This window comes from Equus caballus, chromosome 24, assembly GCF_041296265.1.
Source record: "Equus caballus isolate H_3958 breed thoroughbred chromosome 24, TB-T2T, whole genome shotgun sequence".
Taxonomy (NCBI): Eukaryota; Metazoa; Chordata; class Mammalia; order Perissodactyla; family Equidae; genus Equus; species Equus caballus.
The window spans coordinates 40931828-40942263 of record NC_091707.1 but is presented as its reverse complement, the minus strand read 5'-3'; positions in this window follow the sequence as shown (position 1 = coordinate 40942263).

The following is a 10436-nucleotide window of genomic DNA, read 5'->3' as shown; positions in this document are numbered from 1 at the left end:
TTACTTAACCTCTTCAAATGTCAACTTTCTAAACTATAAAACAGAGATGAAAATAGTATCTCCATTGCATTGTTTCATGAATTAAACCGTGATAAAAAATTCAGAGCACTTAATACAGTGCCTGGCACAGAGCCCATGATCTGTAAATTGTAGCTATCATGCTTACTAAATAAATTGAAAACTTAGAGAAGCATCTTTGACATTTTAAACAAGAGGATATTTTGTTTCTCTGCAATTTGTTGTTTCTGAATCTACATTTTCTACACTATAAAGATTTCATACATATATTTATAACAAAGAGTTTATTCTGTTTTCAATTTTGGCACTTAATCTATGAAAAATTCTACTTCACTTACTCATTTAGTGCTTGCCTATAAATATGCGTTTTCTCTATTGTATTTTCCATCTTTCTTTCTTAGGCTGTTATTCCAGATTTAAGATATGACTACAAATTCTTTGACGCTCCTTGCTTCCTCTTAAATCTGGGAAGGCTTGTAACTATTTCAACCAAAAGATTACAGAAGTGATACTAACTGACTTTCGAAACTAAGCCAAAAGTATAGCATCTCCTGCCTTGTTCTCTGGAACAGTTCATCTTGACTTTGTGAACTTCCAGATAAAAATTCCAGCTAACCTGATGCCACCAACTAGCACTCTGGCTGCCGGCCCATGTGAGTGCCACTATCAAGCTCCGTCCATCAAGGTGCCAGATATGCAAGTAAAGCGTGGTCAGCCCCTTCACAAGTTGCATATCACCAAGTAACCACTAGCAATGGCATGTGGAGTAGAAGAATTGGACAACTGAGTCCTGGCAAATTTCTGAAACACGTAACCATAATATTTAGTAAGTGGTTGTTGCTTAAGGGTCTAAGTTTGGATAGTTTGTAATGCACAGCAATAAATAACTAGAAGGAGTACATTCTTAGAGTTTGTCTTTTACGCATTCACCAATCTGACCCCAAAATATTTTACACTTGCCAGATTGAGGGTGAAAATAATGGACCTCATAATGAGGTAATTGCACATGCAATTGGAGAGAAATCCCTTCATTTTAGGGAACAGGTAACAGTTATTACTCAAGGAACCCAATACAAGTGCAATTACTCGCAGGCTAATTTCTGCCCCTATGGTTAATTGCAGGCAGAAGGATTTGAATGAAAAATTGAAGGCCTACCACAAACTTCTCAGAAACGTACTTCTTTACTACTCTGTTCAGGTTTCCGGTGACCTATGAACATTTACATTACAAGACATTACTCAGAGTGGAAGTGGTGCTCCTGGTACTTTGTCAAGTTAAAATTGTGCTATGAAGTCATCTTTGCCTAAAATTCTTTATATTTCAGTATTTTATTTTTTATCCTTAATTATTATATACTATTAGCATGCACTTTAGCACCTTGAATGTGCTCGGTTGTGACAACTCCATTATATTGCATGACAAAAGAACACTGACCTATTCTTGGCATTCTATAGGGGAAAAATGTATTTAAGCTCTTTCTTTTTAATATGCACTGTATATGTAATACAGATAAATAGAGAATTAGTATAGCCTGAAAGAAAATATAATAAAAATATAATAATATAATCATACCCAGAAACAAGGGGAAAAAAGCCTCTATACATTTATCAAAAATGTATATGTTATATAGCTGTGTGATATATTACAAAATGGTTCACTTCTACACAGTCTGTAAACTTCTTTATTTATAAAGCAATATATTATGAACACTAATCCATGCTAATCAAAAATGTTTGTCATCATTTTTAATCTTTATATATTATTTCATTCTTTAACTTACTTGACCTATCATTGTTATACATTTATATCATTTTCAATTTTTCACTATTATAAATAATGCATTGAATAATAATATCATGTATATCTTTGTGGACTTATCCAGTTACATTTTAAGGATATGTTTCTACAAGTGATATTCATAGATAAAAATTTATACATATATGTGTTTGTTGAATAGATAAGGCTCCTGCCACATGAATACTGAGGATAGTTTCTAAAAAGTCAATATGGTGAGTAAAAGAAAAATGTCATGCTTGAATTTAAGAGACAGAAACATTCCTAACTATAAGAAAGTAACTCCCTCATTTAAGACAATTTTGTTTGCAGTTGTTGAATATATATTGTCATTCATCTTGATAATTATTTAACTTGAAAATGAAGAAATGTCAAGAGTATAGTCAACAGTACTGAAAAATTATGAAGCAAAGGACAGTTTGGACTTGTACCACTCATTTTTAGATTCCTGGGGATAATTATGATAAAAATGATAATTCATTTTCAGTGGATTTTGCTGCCATTCATTGAAATAAGACAAATAATGAGTGTTTGCAAATCTTGGGCATGGGAGGATGGTGGGCTAGGTAGATGTGGGGGCATTTTCTGGGCGTGGTGTTGTACCAGACATAATTTCATCACCCAATCTTACATTTTTCTCACTAATTCCTGCACAACTAGTGACTTAAAGCACAAAGAAACACTATAATACTCAGTCTTAACACGAATTGAACTTGTCATCTATGTAGAATAATTCTGAAGAGTTTGAACACAAACACATGTATAAGTATGTATATACACACATACTATCTGACGCTAAAACTTAGTTAAAATTCCCCTCAGTTTAGCTTCTCTTCATACTTAGAAAATGGAAGACACTAGTTTGAAAATTTTCCAATAAAATTACTGTCTAGAAATGAAAACCTTAAATATTTGTGGAAGCTAGAATATTCAAGATACATGTGAAGATTATATCCTTCTCATTTGAGAAGTAATAGATAAATATTATGACAAAGAAAAATTTTAATACTGCCTTTAAAATACAAAACTTCTTTAGTATAATAAAGAACACACCAAAAGGAAAGTCATGTGCTGAGAAAATATTTATAAATAAATGAAAAAAATGTATTATTGTTGCCCTAAAAGGAGAAGAATCATGCAATGAGAAGGGAACATGTTTATAGTGTTGGATAGACTCCCTACTTTGTTATTTTTCATATCTGTAAAATGTTGGAATAGGTGTTATTAATCTTGTAATACTAATGGTAAAGAACTTAAAATCCTTAGTTATTGAAATCATTTTGCTGTTTTATATAAAAACACCATTAAACTTTTTTAAAAATCTCTAATCCAAGCAAAGAGAAGGATACAAGTTATTCTAAGCAATACACTTGAAGTTTAAGTATTATATAAAGATGTTGAACATAAATAATAATTATTTTAAACAACATTGGGATATTAATTTACTGACCCTGAATTAGAAAATCACATAAAAGCTGATGCCCAATAGTATCCATTCTCTATAAATGGGATTTTGCAGTTAGAAAAGGCAATTAGTTTAATAATCATAAAAGGTTTAGTATGTTTGACTCATTAATTATTTTATTAAAATGTCTTCTAAACAAGAATTAAGCATAAAAATTTACATGAACAAAAATATTAATTTCAGCATTATGTAAAATAATTAAAAATCTTATAATTCCTTACTGTCACTAATAAGTAGAGTTAAATAAATCAATATAAATTTAAATAGTCATAGTTTATAATAACAAAATCTCTACTTGTAACTTTAAAGCAGATCAAAAAATAAGTGCTAAGGTGCAGAAAATATTTCAGACTTCTTACTTCTTCATCATATGACATGATTTCCTTCTGGGAGAATACCTCAGACAGGTCAGATATTTTCAAAATGACTCTCTTATTTATGTTTTTTCTGTTAGTGTCAACTAAGCGATTTAGAATATTTATATGGTTACCTGCATCCTTTGATAGGAACCAGTTCTGCCAATATGTGATGATTTTGTAAAATAATTTTTGAAACCAAGACAAAGTCCTGGGTGACTTTGGATTAAAAAATCCTTCTGGTTGTAATTATCACCACTTGTCTTAGCATAGTGATGGGAAAGAATTTTTCTTGAGAAGAGACTGGATTTTATAAAGTGTTTGTTGAAATTTCCTTCAAGAAAAGCCCAAAACAGGATCGTGCCTTAAAATTGTAAATGGAATGTAGTGATATGTTACATCATTTTAGCTAAACAGGTGTCTACCTTGCTCTGTATAATCCCAATCCTAAAGGTTCATAAGCCCGAATAAATGAATCTTGAAAATTCATGATATGATGTTACACTTCAAAGGTATCATAATAAATATTGTGTAGAAATATGAGGAAAAGTGTTTTTAAATGGGAGGATACCATAATAAAATATATTGCACAACCATAATTAGAAGTGCTTATTTAAGTAACTGTATGAAGGAAAGCTAGAAAGGAATCTAACTCCAAAAACATGAATTAGGATTTGGAAATTCATGAAATCATATATTTGCTTATCTTTTCAGAAATATTTATTGAATATGGGCTATATTCCAAGTGTTTTTGTACTTGGAATTATGAGTAATTTCCCTCTCTATTTTTCTCTGAAGTTTCTTTAATTTGGGAGGGCTACATATTAAAAATATAATCATAATTTTTTCCTCATTTTCCTATGATACTATCCCACACATTCTTTGCTTAAATAGGAAGAGAAACTTGGAAGAAAAATGTTTGTGACTCAGCTGAATGATAGGCATAAAATGTAGGGGATTGGTATAAAACTGCAGAAGACAATAACAAGAAACACAAAATTCATGGCATTGGAAAAGGAAGCCATAAAAATGAATGAGATGCTTAAAACTACAAAACATTGCTGGGACCTAAATAAATAGAAAGATATCCTGTGTTCTTGGATTGAAAGACTTAACATGGTTAAAATGGCAGTACTACCTAAAGGATTCTACAGATTCAATGCAATTTGTATCAAAACTCCAAAGGGATTTTTTCTGCAAAGCTGGAAAAGGCAATCCTCAAATTCATTATGAAATTTAAAGGAGTTCTGAATAATCAAAATAATATTGAAAAATAAGAAGGTTTGAGGATTCATACTTCCAAACTATAACTTACTACAAAGCTACAGTAATAAAAAGTGTGGTACTGGCATAAGAATAGACATATAGGTCAAAGGAATAGAATTGAGACTTCATAAATAAGCACATACATCTATGGCTAATGGATTTCAACAAAGGTGTCATGACCATTGAATGAGGAAGAAATAGTCTCCTCAAGAAATGGTGGTAGGACAACTGAATATCTGCAGGCAAAAGAATGAAGTTGGAACCCTATGTTACTCTTACAAAAATTAACTCAGACTGGATCAGCAACCTGAATATAACAGTTAATACTTTAAACTCTTAGAAGAAAACGTAAATATAAATCTTTATGACCTTGGATTTGGCAATGGATACGTAGATATAACAACCAAAGCACAATCAACTAAAGAAAAAATGTTAGACTATCAAAATTAAAAATTTGTGTATCAAAAGACATTATCATGAGAAAAGAGGGGCCGGCTCTGTGACTGAGTGGTTAAGTTCCTGCGCTCCAAGTTGGCAGCCCAGAATTTCACTGGTTCGGATCCTGGGCATGAACATGGCACCGCTCATCAAGCCATGCTGAGGCGGTGTCCCACATAGCACAGCCAGAGGCACTCAGAACTAGAATATACAGCTATATACTGGGAGGCTTTGGTGGGGAGGAGGAGGAGGAGGAGGAAGAGAAGGATGAGGAGGAGGAGAAGTGGAAGAAACAAAAAGATTGGCAACAAATATTAGCTCAGGTGCCAATCTTTAAAAAATAAAAAAAAGAGAAAAGAAAACCACAAAACGGGAGAGAATATTGTACATCTCAAGAGCAATAATGTTGTAGTAGCTTATATCAAAACCCCAAAACAATCCAACAGTCCATTAATAGAGAATGAATAAACAAATTGTGGCACAGAATTCTACTCTGCAGTAAAAATGAACGAACTAGACAATCTAGCAATATATGCAACACTGTACATGATTCTCATGGACATTATGCAGAGCAAAAGGAGCTGCAGACAAAACAGTATAAACTTTGTGAATCAATTTATAAGAAATTCTAAAACAGGTAAAACTATTCTATGGTTAGCCAGATAACTAGTTTCATTGAACAGACTTGGAATGGAATTACGCGGGGACTTTGGGAGAATCGGGACTAGTTCTGATCAACTTTCTTATGGGAATTTTTCTTTATCTTGATAGGAGTGTCAGTTGCATGGGTGTATGAATTTGTCAAATATCATTGACAAACTTATGTTTATGCCTTTTATTTTATTTTTTAATAAATTTTATTTAGTTAACGATCAGATAGCAATATTACGATATTTTCTTAATGTGAAATAACAACAGCTGAGCTGTCTTGATCCATTCATCAAGTCATTAACATTGGCAAGTCTGAAGCTTAGATTACTAAGGGGATCTTTAGCATTTTAGCATGGGGACGTTATCACAAAAAAGATCATAAAAATATTGGACTCTATTTGGTAGCTTTTCTTTTTGCAATAGTTTGGGTGGGCAATTCTGAAACTCCTTTCTGAGTGTTCTCATTCTTAGTAAATGAGTAAATACAAGGGGAATCGGGTTTTGATTAGGATAATACAAATAGCATTCATACAAACACGCACAGATGTGTGTGTATATATTATATGCAGATCTATTCAGTTGTATGTATACTCAATGTTATGATTTTCATGGACTCTACCTCTTGTTAAATTTTTTTTGTGAGTGAGGCATAGTAGAAGGAGGCAAGAGATCATATTATATTGTTCAGATTCTTCCTTTTGTTTTTAGATTTTTCCTTTTTCATAATAGATTGTTCTTTTATCTCTGTTATTAAAAGCCTATTTTAGTTTCTTTTTGTCCCTGAAATGTGTTTTGTCAATCCTGAGGGCCCTCTGTTCACCTTACTTTTTCCCTTTTATTGTGTGTGTTGATTCTTGGTTTTAAGTTTATGTTTATAAATGAATGACTAAGTTGAGGAATAAAGATTGAATGTAATAATTCATTTTATTGGGTTTCTAACATGCAAGTCTCTTTTTCCTAAAGATCTTTCCTGTTCCTTGGAAGACTGACTTACTGCACTGGGTATTGAGCCAAGATCTGGCTACTGAGAGAATTTTCCTTCATCTGTGTATTGAATGACAGTATCTGCCCCTTCATGATGAAAAGAACTTATATCAGAAATCTAGAATTTAAAGACAGCCTACCAAAAACAATCCATAATGTATTTGTCCATCAATGACATACTTTTCTGATGTATTACTGTGACTCCTCCCATTTTCAAAATGACAATTTAAATCTCTCTTTTGTATATTTCACTTTGTTTACCAATTCTACTTTTTCACACTGTATATTTAAGTATCTTCTCAAATGTATATTTCATGTTATTCATTCTTACTCTTGTTTTCGAAAGCATATTAAATTGCTTTTCAGAGGTATATCATTAGTTTTAGATATTGCTTTAGGTGTGAGCATAAGAGCAGCAAAAAAGTTCCTGGAAAGTATGGGAGGCAGGGAGAAGGAAGAGAATATTGATTTCTACATATGTATGAAAAAAAAACCCTAAAATTGATGTTTTATGAATGAAGGCTGGAAGTCCTTGCCTCTGCCTTGTGGTTAATCCCTCTCAAGTCTTCCTGCATGCAATTATCAAATAAATGGCAAAAGCTATACTTGAAAAAAATTCTGAGTCTGTGCTTTTATTTTCACAACACTTGTGCCAAGGCTGCCCTCTTCAAATGCCTGAATGAGGAAGGCTTTACTCTGAGGCACTTACCTTGGTTCTAGGATCTTCTGTCCTCCCTAGAAGGATTGATTCAGTTTTAGCAAGAAGAGATTTGGTTTCGTCCTTGGAGAAAATTTACTGCAGATAGAACTGATCCATCCCTTCTGAAGTAGTGCTTTAATTATATTTTACGGTCCAGAAGCCTCTGCTCCCTCTGCACTTGCCAACTCTGTGCTTGGAGCCTCCTTGGAGCTCTGTCATGAAGAATGGTCTCTCCCCACTCTGATTTTCTTCTGTTGCCTATTGTTGGTTCTAGGCTGTGGTTTCCATGACTGATTTATTATTCTGTTTTCATTTGTATTCCTTTTTATTTATTGTTGCTATTTCTATGTGATTTGGAGACAGAGACAAGGTAAGTGAAAATGTCCCGTACTTCATCTTAAGCTTGATGTCAGTAGTTTGGATTGAGATAATTTAAGAGGAGAAGCCACCAAATATCTTTCAGACAGAAAAATAAAATCATCAGGACTATATTTTGGGGAGGTAGCTATGGTGGCAGCATGGAAGAGGTGTCATATGTAGAATGAAACTCTTGTAGTTGTGCAGACCAGTCCTGGTTTACATCCGCTTTCTTGAGTAATCATAGCAGTGCTCCCATCACTCTCAAAAATCATATTTTGAAGGTTAATTTGTACAATAAAAGACTAAATAAGGAGAGTCTCTGGGATGATGGCTTGCACAAATACACAAGAAAAAGATATTATTTAATGCCAATCTTTATCTGTTTCACACAGACTATGAATTTCTTAAGGGTAAGAATAGTGTCTTATTAAAATTATATACACAGCAATGTACCAAACACACAATTTATACCGAATAAGCACAGATAAACAGGAAGAAAAGTTAGGGAAGCTTTGTGAAGAAAATAAGGAAGGTTTTATCCAAAGTAATGTCAGGAGAAAGGAGATAGAGATGATGAATTCAATATGTTCCTGAGGTAAAATAAATTTTCTAAAATTTATGTAGTACTAGATATGGAAATTAGTGAGGCTGTGAGCGAAGTAGTGGTAACTCTGATATTTTGTCTTGAAAGTTGAGTAGGTGATGAAGTCACTAATCAGGAACAAGAAGATGAAGGGGGAAACAGTCTATCTCTCTGGAAGAAGCAGAAGAATGAAAAAAGCTAGGAACAGGAAGGAAAATGTATGACAAGCAATCCTGAAGGCATTGTGAAGACAATACTTTAAAGGAATTTAAATGAACAGTCTATTATAACTGGTAAACTATTTTCCAGAATATTTTTGCACATTCAGTCATGTTCAATTTTTTACATTTATGTCTATCTGTGCTGAATTATTCCATTTGCTTTTATACCTTTTATCAACATGAAAAATTCATATTCATATTTTAATCCTATTATAATAGGTATCATATAATCCTCTCAAGGTGGTTTAATCAGAAAGTATATGAGAATGATGTCTTAGGTTGTGACCTCAATCATTCTTGAAGAGTATCAAGCAGTGCTAAGTAAAGACAAGATTGGCATATGCCCTCTCTTTTAGATGAATAGTCTTTGATTGCGTATATCATTCTCATTTGTAATTTCAATTTTATTACCATCTTCCTAATAACAATGGTACAGAGGAAAAGTATACTTTGGTTGCTTTCCTTACTTATAAATGCTTTTTTCCCTACCTCATTGCATATATTAGTAGTGGAAAGTTTTTGTTTTGGGTTTTGAGATTTTATATTTTTTACCATTCTATCAATATCTAAGTATATTAAAACTTTTTTAGCCAGCTTCGTATCTTTGTAGTTTACAGGACTTTTGGATATTGTGTTTTATAAGGTTCTATTTATCTCTCAATGCTGCCATCATTTTAAAAGCTCTCATCAAACTACTGCAGAAGCTCCCTAGTTTTATTTCATATATTTCAATTTTTTTTGAGGTCATAAGAGTTTATATCATTGTGATATTTTAGTTATATATTATTATTTGTTTGTCACCATATGTACGCACCCTTTTACCCCTTATGCCCACCCCCAATCCCCTTTCCCTGTGGTGACTACTAATCTGTTCTCTTTTTCCATGTACTTGTTTATCTTCCACGTAAGAGTGAAATCATATAGTATTTGCCTTCCTCTGTCTGGCTTATCTCGCCTAATGTAATACCATCAAGTTCCATCCATGTTGTTGCAAATGGGATGATTCTGTCTTTTTGTATGGCTAAGTAGTATTCCATTGTATATATATACCACATCTTCTTTATCCATTCATCAGTCAATGGGTACTTGGATTGCTTCCACGTCTTGGATATTGTAGATAGTCTTGCAGTCAACATAGGGGTGCACAAATCTCTTTGAATTGTTGATTTCAAGTTCTTTGGATAAATACCCAGTAGAGGAACAGATGGGTCATGTGGACTTTCAATTTTGAATTGTTTGAGGAAGCTCCATCTTGTTTTCCATAGTGGCTGTACCAGTTTGCATTACCATCAGCAGTGTGTGAAGTTTCCCTTTTCCCCACATCCTCTCCAACATTTGTTACTTTTTGTCTTGCTGATTGTAGCCATTCAAACGGATGTAAGGTGATATCTCAGTCTAGTTTTTATTTGCATTTCCCTGATGATTAGTGATATTGAACATCTTTTCATGGGCCTATTGGCTATCTGTATTATATTCTTTGGAAAAATGTCTGTTCAGATCCTCTGCCTACTTTTAGATCATGTTATTTGTTTTATTGTTGTTGAATTCTTTATGTATTTTGGAGATTAATCCCTTATCAGATATATGGTTTGCAAATAT